The sequence below is a fragment of the Patiria miniata genome, unplaced genomic scaffold, assembly GCF_015706575.1.
Source record: "Patiria miniata isolate m_02_andy unplaced genomic scaffold, ASM1570657v1 HiC_scaffold_5, whole genome shotgun sequence".
NCBI lineage: Eukaryota > Metazoa > Echinodermata > Asteroidea > Valvatida > Asterinidae > Patiria > Patiria miniata.
The window spans coordinates 20,363,312-20,374,086 of record NW_024037072.1 but is presented as its reverse complement, the minus strand read 5'-3'; the positions used below and the strand labels follow the sequence as shown (position 1 = coordinate 20,374,086).

General features: G+C 37.0%; 1 long non-coding RNA gene across 1 annotated transcript; it reads right to left on the bottom strand.

Annotated features, from left to right (window-relative positions):
• Positions 1 to 413: 413 nt before the first annotated feature.
• Positions 414 to 2,386, bottom strand: LOC119741981. The gene is made up of 3 exons (XR_005272795.1): positions 1,739 to 2,386; positions 1,372 to 1,504; positions 414 to 1,209 (listed from the first exon to the last, which is right to left on the bottom strand). It is a non-coding gene; the product is annotated as an uncharacterized LOC119741981 (long non-coding RNA).
• Positions 2,387 to 10,775: the final 8,389 nt, after the last annotated feature.

Below are 10,775 nucleotides of genomic sequence, written 5' to 3'. Positions count from 1 at the left end.
TGTGAATAAGTTAGATAAATAGGGAAGATAAAAGCAAGGACATAGCCCGCCCCCAAAAAGAAAATTACACACAGATTGTGGGAAGCCCTTTTATTATTATTTTTTTTATTTAGCTATTATGTGAATACATTTTTTGATATGAGGCAAGTTCAGCACTCGGTATACATTGCGTTTATCCTTTTGTTGGGTTAATTGAACAATTAATAAAGTGAAAAAGACATGTTAAACCACCAAGAAACACAAAGTAAACAAATTGTTAGTAAATTAAAAAAGTGCGATCAAATCATATCACAAAAGGATAAACACAAATGTTATTCGAGTGCCAGTTTTACCAGTTGCAATGCATTAAATAAGGAGTTTCTGAATGAAAAAAAAGAATCATTTATAAAATTTCATTTTTGTATGTGACTGGGAAGAAAGTGCCTCTGTAAAACTGAGGGGGAGGGGTATTCACCTTTTAAAAATTTTCCAACATTTGGGTGGACAGCAGTTCCTGAACAATTGACTCTTTAAATTTTCCAAAAGTTTTAAATTCCTGAGTTTTGTATGAGTAAAAAACCACATAATTGTAATAGGTAAACTGACGTCTTCAGTTTGCCAAATTTGTCCAGTTTTTTTAACAATGAATTCATACTTTTTGAATCGTTTACAACTCTAATAACATAAGTTGATGGCAACTTTAACAATGCACTATCAATATCAAGTTAAAATTTAAAGAGCAAAATTCTCCATTAAAACTGAACAAAAATAAGACAGCCTCCGAGTGAGAGCTCTCTTAATTTACCAAAAAGATCCGATTTAATGCATTAAAGGTAAGAAGTATTAAATTATCTTATTGATGTAATAATTGTGGAGGATTTAGGACAGATTCCTAACACATGCATTGTTAAAATGCCAATAAAAATATCATGACAATAGTTTGTCAGCAAGTTAAAAATCGTGTTTATATCAAGTACACTGTTAGTTATCTATTGTAATATCAGGTTAAAGATAATTTTAGAGGCATAAATAATTTAGTGAAATAAAAAAAATCAATTCTTTTTATCTTTGGAATAATATTAATGACTTCAGATTTTGCAAAGATACAGTCTGATTTCTCATTCAATATTCTACAAGTTAATTTTAAAAGTTTCCGATGGGGGCATCCTTGTCCAGATAGAGCTGCTTCGTCATTGTCCAGTCTCATCCAAGCTTGGAGGTCCTCAGCTTCTAAAACATGACAAACAAAGTAAACAAGCAAAGTTTACAATTTGTATTTAAAGAGGAAATCAAGTATTGTGTATTTTGTAGGAGAGGAAAAACTACAAGCAGAGGAATAACACATTTGAACCTTCATACACTGAGCTCTTTTTGTATTTAAAGTAAACTCACCTCAAGAATAAGTAACGACATGCTGAACAGGCAGAGTCAGTCATCTGTCGGTCCTCCCAGCTTACGATGTCGTGAGGCAGGCTCATCCATCACAGTAGGCCAATTCCCTCGTCAGTCAGTGGTCCTCAATTCTCTGAAAAGGTTTCACATGACGAAAGAGAATATCTGAATTATCAAGAAATGTGCTTCGTAGTCCCATGCTACGAAGGGGAAAAAAACTTTGATTGAATCTATGGCAAAGCAAAGCCCCGATACCAGCACTCTTTATTTCTGGAAGAACACAACAGAGGCTTACAGAGCAGCAGATCTTCTTTTTGATTGGTTATGTGACTTGCTTCTGCTCATTTTCAAGGGCGTATAAACTAACCTTAAGAATCAGTAATGGGAAGCCCTGCAAGCAGGTCATCCGTTCATCTGTCGGTCCTCCTCCCTGCTTCCGGTTCCTGGAGTTTGTGTGTGATGAGGCTGTTGGAGCCTTGGAGGTTCATTTTCGTCCTGACAAAGCAGCCTAGCTCATCCAGTCTGTCTCAACTTTTAGATCATCGGTTTCTTTGATGAAAGCTGCAACTCTTTCCTAAGTGAACAGGGGTACGAAAACACTGGGCCTAGCCCATTTGTTACTGAATTGAACTTCTAACGCATGCAATAATATTATGTCTAAGCTTACCTGTACCATGGTCATGGCCTTGACACAATGGAAAGTAGCTATTCTACCCATGTTTTCCATTATTTACTTTTAAAAAACAGACATGATTATTTGTCATAATTAGCAAATATGAAGCATGTCGCATCACTCGTATGTCTTACAATAATTCCTTTGGAACTTGGGTTAGCGGTAAGTGCGGTATACTTACAGCCACACAAAAAAGTTGATTGTTAAAGTCATACACCGATGATATTAAAACTACCTTTCCCAGCTATCTCATACTACCGCAGCGTTATTATTTTGCCCCTATCAAAGTTTCTGCCCTTTTAATTTTCCTTAAATAAAACCACATATGTCAAGTCTACCTTTGTTGCAAACAATTAACAAGGGAACAATTGGAGTGCGATGGCCTAGCGGTTAAGAACACCGGACTCACGTTCTGGTGTTTCAGAGGCAACAGTGACGTGGGTTCGAGCCCGCCGGCGGACACTTGTGCTCTTAAGCAAGGCACTTAACCATTATTGCTTCGTCCTTCGGATGGGACGTTAAGCCGTAGGTCTCGTGTGTTGTACAAATGCACGTAAAAGAACCCAGTAAACACTTATCGCTAAGAGAAGGGGTTTGACCCGGTGTTTCTGGCCTCCTGTATAAACTCCCACGTGGAGTATTTAGGAGAAGAACCAACCAAGAACCAACAATAGTGTCGCACGTGACTCCTAACATGTCACATGTCTTACAATAATTCCTTTGGAAGTTAACGGTAAGTGCGGTATATACTTACAGCCGCACAAAAATTTGACTGTGAAAGTCATGCACACATCCACTGATGCTTGGTGGTCGGCATTACAATGAGGTCAAAGAAAGACTATACCAAAAAAACTAACTTCAAGATAAAACATACATTATGAAAACATATCCCTGCCGATCTTTCCAAATCGGACTTACATAAATGATGTATATGAAAGTTGAAAAATAATACAAGAACACGAAGAATATCGCATGCGATAATAAACATGTCGGACATCTTACAGACATTTTTTCTTACCAAGCTTTGTTGTGTTCACCAAGTTTTACTGAAGTTGAAACATTCCAATGCATCCAATAATTACGTCTATACCTGTAACCTCGTTATGGTAATGGCCAAATGAAAACTAAATGATTCTTCCCATGTTTTGCATTATTTGCTCGAATGCTTGTTTTCATAATGCACAAACATGTGCCGACGCTGATAATGGCGGGTTTCCTTGGAAACCACATATATCTCATACAAAACAAAAATTCAAAAAATTCACAGACTTGGAGATGACAAAATGCCATCTTAATCCTTGCCGATCCCTTCCAAATCGGACTTACATCATACGGCGGAAGGAGGGTTTACACGTATACAGCACCTTTACTGCAAACATCTAACAAGGGACAAATAATATAGTGTTGCACACATGACTCTAAACATGTCGCATGTCTTACAATAATTCCTTGGAAGTTAACGGTAATTAGTGCGGTATGCTTATAGCCGCACAAAAAAATTGATTGTGAAAGTCATGCACCTATGATACCTTCACCGCTATCTCATTAAGTATTGCAGCGCTGTTAGTTTGTCGGGATGGGTTTCTGCTTTTTTTCCCTTAAATTATAAAACAGCACTTTTGTCAAGTCTCATTCCACTGATGCTTGATGGTCGGCATTACAATGAGGTCAAAGAAAGACTACCAAAATGAGTAACCTAAGGATAAAACATATACATTATGAAAACATATCCCTGCCGATCTTTCCAAATCGGACTGACATAAATAATGTATATGAAGGTTGAAAAATAACCTGTAACCTGTAACCTGGTCATGGTTATGACCCAATGAACATAGTAACGATTCTACCCGCGTTTTCCATTATTACTTTTAAAAACAGACATGATTATGTCATAATGCACAAACATGTGCCGACGCTGATAATGGCAGGTTACCTTGGAAAACGCATATAACTCATACACTGTAAACAAACATTCAAGAAATTCACATGACTTGAAGATGACAAAACGCCATCTGTATCCTTGCCGATCCCTTCCAAATCGGTCTTACATCATACGGCAGAAGGAGGGTTTACACGTATAGCCCTACCTTTATTACAAAAATTTAACAAGGGAAAAAAATAGGGTCGCACGTGACTCTAAACATGGCGCATGTCTTACAATAATTCCTTTGGAAGTTAACGGTGATTAGTGCGGTATACTTATAGCCGCACAAAAATTTGATTGTGAAAGTAATGCACTGATGATACCTTCTCCGCTATGATGGTCGGCATTACAATGAGGTCAAAGAAAGACTACCAAAATGAGTAACGTAAGGATAAAACATATACATTATGAACACATATACCTGTTTGATCTTTCCAAGTCCGGCTGACATAAATGATGTATATGAAGGTTGAAAAATAATACAAGAACACGAAGAATATTGCATGAGATGATAAACATGTCGCACTTCTTACAGACATTTTTTTTTACCAAGCTTTGTTGTTTTCACCGTAGTTTTACTGCAGTTGAAAAATTACAATGCATCCAATAATTGTGTCTAAACTTACCTCTAACCTGGTCATGGTTATGACCCAATGGAAAGTAACTATACTCTACCCAAGTTTTCCATTATTTACTTTTAAAAACAGACATTATGTCATAATGCACAAACATGTGCCGACGCTGATAATGGCAGGTTGCCTTGGAAAAACGCATATAAGCTCACACACTGTAAACAAACATTCAAGAAGTTCACATGACTTGAAGATGAAAAACGCCATCTGTATCCTTGCCGATCCCCTCCCAAATCGGACTTACACTAACCAGGAAGGAGGGTTACATCTATAGGCTCTACCTAATTGCAACAAAAAAAATAGCGAGGGAAGTTGTGCCGCACGTGGAAGTTAACGGTAAGTGCGCTATACTTATAGCCGCACAAGAATTTGATTGTGAAAGTCATGGACGATGATATTAAAACTACTTTTCCAGGTACATGTATAAGCTATCTCTTTCACTGCTTGCAGGCTGTTATTTTGCCCGTATGCTTCTGCTTCATTCCTTGATTAAAACAGCGCTGATATCAAGTCGCATTCCACATCGATGCTTGATGATCGGCCTATACGTTATGAAAGGTCATATAAGAACTACCAAAGAGTAACTTAAGGATACAATTGTACATGTACATGATGAAAACATGTATCCCTGACGATCTTTCCAAATCGGATTCACATAAATGTAGATGAAGGTTGAAAAAAATACAAGAACACGAAAAAATTTCGCATGCTACATGTCGCAAGTCTTACGGACATTTTTTTCCAAGCTTTATTGTTTACAATTAGTTTACTCATTCACATGCATACACTTGTTTTTTGAAGGCAAACTTCTCGAAGATGTGCAGCAATTACCAATATTTTCGTAGACGATCTGCGGGGGAAAAAAGTCTTTTAAATACTGCTGTAATTGAAATTCCGTATTTGCATTTTTTCTTAACAGATTTTTATGTTCGACATGGTGATTTTTTTTGATAACGCTGCGATTCTCCCCCGGAAATTCCGTCATTTTAATTTTGTTTTGCTGCCGTTGTTCCCACCGTTTGCCAAAATTCGTTGCCGACTTTTTGAAGCAGTGTCGAAGATGCTACCGATCCGCTGCCGATCATAATTTCCGTCATTTTTGGAGCCAATTTTGCATATAGCATCGATCGAAGTTAGATTTAAGTGTTTCTTTTCTTTCGCGGCCGCTGTAAATTTTGCCGTAATTTTCGTCTCTTTAATTTCGTTATTTTCGTAACCAATTCTATTTTCGAGGTTCCATGTAAGAAAAATAACACTGACATCATACATTATTTCTCTCACTAGCGATGTGATTATTTTTGCCGTATTTTTCGTTGCATTGTTTACTTCAATTTTCGGTGTAATTTTTGTCATTTTCGTAGCCACTTGATGGAAGTGGAGTATATCGGCGAACAGAAATCCATTTACGATTAGATTTTCACTATAATTTATTTTTATTAGACCGATTTGATTTTTGTTTTCAGTTTTCGTCATACTCGTAGTCAAATATTTCGGGTAATAAGGTATGGCAGTAAACGTAAAAAAATAACACTGATGTCGGGTAGAATTTCTTCCAATACTGCTTTAAGCGTGAATTTCGTGAAATCGCGCGAGTATCGTTGCTGCGGCTTCTGACCGCTTTTCCCCACGTATTACAGTCGAGAAAAAAATAACACTGATTTCAAGTATTATTTCTTTCAACGTCTGCTTCGATTTTGCTGTGCGATTTGACTTTTTCGTAGCCGCAACGATCAATTTGAATTCAAAACCTTTCATGTTTGTCTTTGCCAAAGAGACAACAGACAGAGAAAAAGAAATTAATCACACCACACAGAAAACAATCCACACATAGGCAACAAATCAATCATGCAGCATTTACAATAAAAAATATACACTTCCACAGTTTGAATTTGTTTTTCTTCCCAAAATTATTTTCTCTGCAATAGGCTAAACCTCATTTTACTCAGAAATACTTAATACAGTTATAATGAACCGAGCTTAAAGGCTACTCGCAAAATATAATACATTCTTTTATATAAAATTCAACGAGTATACTTACCCAAAGTTACGATCTTTTGAATTTATACGAGCTGGTCAACTTTCAACTGCGCCCTCAACTCACAGATACATTTAGCAAACTAGAAGAGCCAACGCGGCGCTTTTACAGACGATGTTAATCCCAGATTTTGTTTATCTGTTTGTTCTCAGAGCGTTTACATCGTCACCTTAACAGAGAACTCGTGTCTTTAGGACTTTGTGTTAATTATTAACTAACAATTTTCTCTATATGGCTATTAATGAGTGGCGTCATTCAGTGTTTTTGTTCAATGCTATAAGTTTGACTTTTCAAGTTCTCCTATATATTAAATGCAAGTTCTCCTGATAAATCCAGAAGTCTTTCTGTCCTCTGCAGGAAGGGGCCTCTTGGAAATCGGCGCTACTAATATGCACCGAAGAGGGTATCCCTTATAAGCGACACTTCATTGTCACTGTCAGTATCCTTATTGATGGCTTAGATTTTAGGATTCTTTTGCTCATAAAACATATATACAATAATAAAGAATTAAATCGTCATTGAAGGACAGTGCACCGGGCATTGTTACTTTCTGCAGCAGTTTACAAGCGATGTTAAATTATTGTTTCCAGTCGGGCAATGGACCAGCCTATGTCCGTATTGATTGCTTAGATTTTATTTATCTTGCCTGTTCTTGAGTATATTATACAATAATACAGAAATTCCACGACGAACAACCCAAAAGGAATTGTCGGTGAAGTTGTCCTGTACCAATACAATATTATTAAGTATCTCTTATCCTGTCTTGCAGACAAAGTACTGGTCAGCCAATGTCCGTATCAAAAGGCAGTATTCCAGTGGATTGATAAAATATCACAAAACGACTATCAGGTAATTACGAAATCAGTTTTAAATTTACGATTAAAGTTTCTGATACTGAAACAAACAAACCACACCAGTACTTTCAATTTTGGGGGGAATAAAAAAAAATTCAATAATGAAGATGGCACAGCGTCATCATTCATAGACTGAGTTCGTTTGCATTAAGTTATTTACATTGTTTCAGAAAACGTCTAAAACTTTGAGGGCATTATGATCAGGGCTTACATTATAAGTAGGGCCTAGTCGTTTTAAAACTCATTCCCCATACCCAGCCCTCCCATCGCGCTGCCTCAGTGTGCGCATGCTCGCAGCGGGCTATATGCTTGCTCCCTAATCTAACTCTCGTTTGCTTCATTTTCCCTAACACTGTTCATTTGCCTACACCTTTCTAAACATTTCCCTAGATTTTATCACTGATTATTTGGCGAAGCATGGTACACGAAATCGCATATACCGGGTACGAAGACCTAGAGGAGATATGGAGAACTTTTATTTAAGTTAGGTAAAGCAATAATGATTACGTACGTATGTGATAAAGTTTATGACATACGTACGTGATAATAAAATATTACGTACGTACGCAATATTACTGCGTACGTACCTGATAATAAATACGTACGTAATAATAATCACGGACATGCGTGATTTCCTACGTACGTGATAATATACTATTTCGTACGTGCGAAATATTATTCCGTACGTACATGTATATTATTGCACATGTATACTATTGTACATTTTTATATACATGCGTATTATTGCGCAAGTACGTGATAATATATATACTGTTACGTACGTACACAATATTATAGCGTACGCAATCACGTATTTACGTGATAGTATTACCTACGTATGTAATAATATACTATTACGTACGTAAGCAATCAATTCCGTACGTGATAATAACAAGAACGTACATGAGCGTCATAATTATCACGTACGTATATGCAATATGAAAAATAATAAATAATTCCCCATGTCCCTTCAAGGTCTTCGTACGTGGTAAAATGACTGTCTCCGGTTTAAAACAAAACCGAGATTTGCCAAAAATTATAGCAAATTTGCCTCATTGATGATTTAATTATAGTAAAAATTGGCCAACTATAGGTCTATTTGAAAGAATTTGCCTAAGACTTTAGGCAGTTGGTATGTTGACCAGCATTGTACCACATGCCAACCGATTTGCCCAACTATTATCTTGGATTTTCCTTGGATTTTCCTTTGTCATGTTGGCTTGGATTTTGTTCAGAAATAAGACGTAGTCCTAGCTAGGATCCTAAGCAACTGCTTTGCTTTGTGCTGCTGCTTATGCACGCGAGCTGCGTCTGCACTCCTCCCAACTTTACATATACAAAGATCCCAATTTTTTTTTTTTTTGGCATCACTTGCACCAATGTTTAGCCCAAGATGTTTAGTTTATATAACGTTTACATTTTATTTAGTTTCTGAGACCAAGGGGTTGTGATTGCCTTTTCTAGAAAATGAGTTCTTAAAACCTGGAAGTCAATGTGACAATGCAGGAGACACTGTCACGGGTTTATCATTGAAAATACTGGTGTAAATTATTGAAAGTATTTTTGAATTATGTCAGAATGCTTGCACCATTTTTTAAAGTAAACTATAGTGAAAAACCCTCAAACTTGAAAAAAAAATGTCAATTCTGACATGCCCGTCCCTTCGTGAGAAATAATCTAAAAACAATTTGAAAAAGAAAGCTTCCACTGGAATGCTACCCTTCAAGAGAAATTACAGACGTACTCATCGATTATTCATCGTGCGAACACAATGTCACTGCACGTATCCGACAAATTGCTGTATTGGCTATTGATAGTTGGAATAAAAGGAACTTTACCCTCGAAAAACAATTATATTCGGTCAACCTTCAGCTGTAATCTTTGGTGTAAGGATTTAAACTTTTTTTAACACCCAATAAATTTTAAGGAGTTCTCTGTTTCTGGCGACAGACTATTATTTTTTCTACCACCGCTTTTTTAAAACAAAAGCATTTTTCCGGGCCTGAAATAAGTGTATTATATACCCGCTAAGCCACCAAACAACACCTGACCAGTGGCACAAGTCTTTCCAAAATCAAAACTTTCTGGGATTAACGGAGCCTATAACCGCGCCCACTATTTTATCTACAAACGTGCGAACACAATGTCACTGCAAAACTGCACGTGTCTGTCAAATTCCTATTCAAATTTTATATTACGTGCGAACGCAATGTCACTGCACGTGTGAAACAAATTCCTATATAATTTATACAAATAATACTTTCTTCGTGCAACGCAATGTCACTGCACGTGTATTTGTCGAATTCCTATGCAAATACTATTTTCAACGTGCGAACACAATATCAACTGCACGTGTCTGCCGAATTCCTATGCGAATTTTATAGTTTACATGCGAACACAGTGTCACTGCACGTGTCTGTCGAATTCAAATGCAAATGTAATATAATACTTGGACCAAAAAATATGGGCCTTGCACAATAGTTTGAATAACATCGAATTAAACGGAATAACCTAAATTGTACTCTTTTCAAAATGGCCGCCGACCCTTCACTTTGATTATATAACTTTAAATATTATTGATACAATGCAAAACAATACGTTTTGAAGATGAAGAACCTTATAATCATGTACATTAATCAGAGACATGTAACGTACCTCTTCGAGTTCGACTCTTCTGAAGATATTTGCCCCTCTTGGCGCTGATCTTGGTGCATGGTGCTGGCGATTTATTGCGTGTGACTGTGCGCCAACACCAACCACTAATTAAGACACGTACCTACACAGAGCTAAGTACAAAATGGAACAATTCAACTCATACCATGGAGGAAGGAATAGCAGGCTATGTCTTGGAGCGTATAAGTGACTTAATAATTAAAGTCAGCTGTAACTAAAATGTGTATCTGTGAGTCTGAGGAGCACAACGACAGTATAGGCCCATATGCACCCTTGTACTGAAACAAATTATTCCACTAGCTTGAGATGACGCCCAGCATGCTGCTACACCTAGTGATCAGTGAGGCATGAATTTAACAATAGGTGCCTACGTGAAAATATTCTAAACATGTTATTTGCATAATGTCATCAGCGCAGGCCTGGGCTACTTTTTAGAAATGAGAATCAGACGATAAAATGCTGATGACTTAATAGTCCGTCGGCGAGTCCAATAATCCGATTTTACCGTTCACATCTTGATGACGCCACCTCGGCATCCTTGAGGAAATTGAGATATCTAAGATGGCCACTAAATATGGCGTTCGGCACATATAAATTATAATGTGTGTGCTAA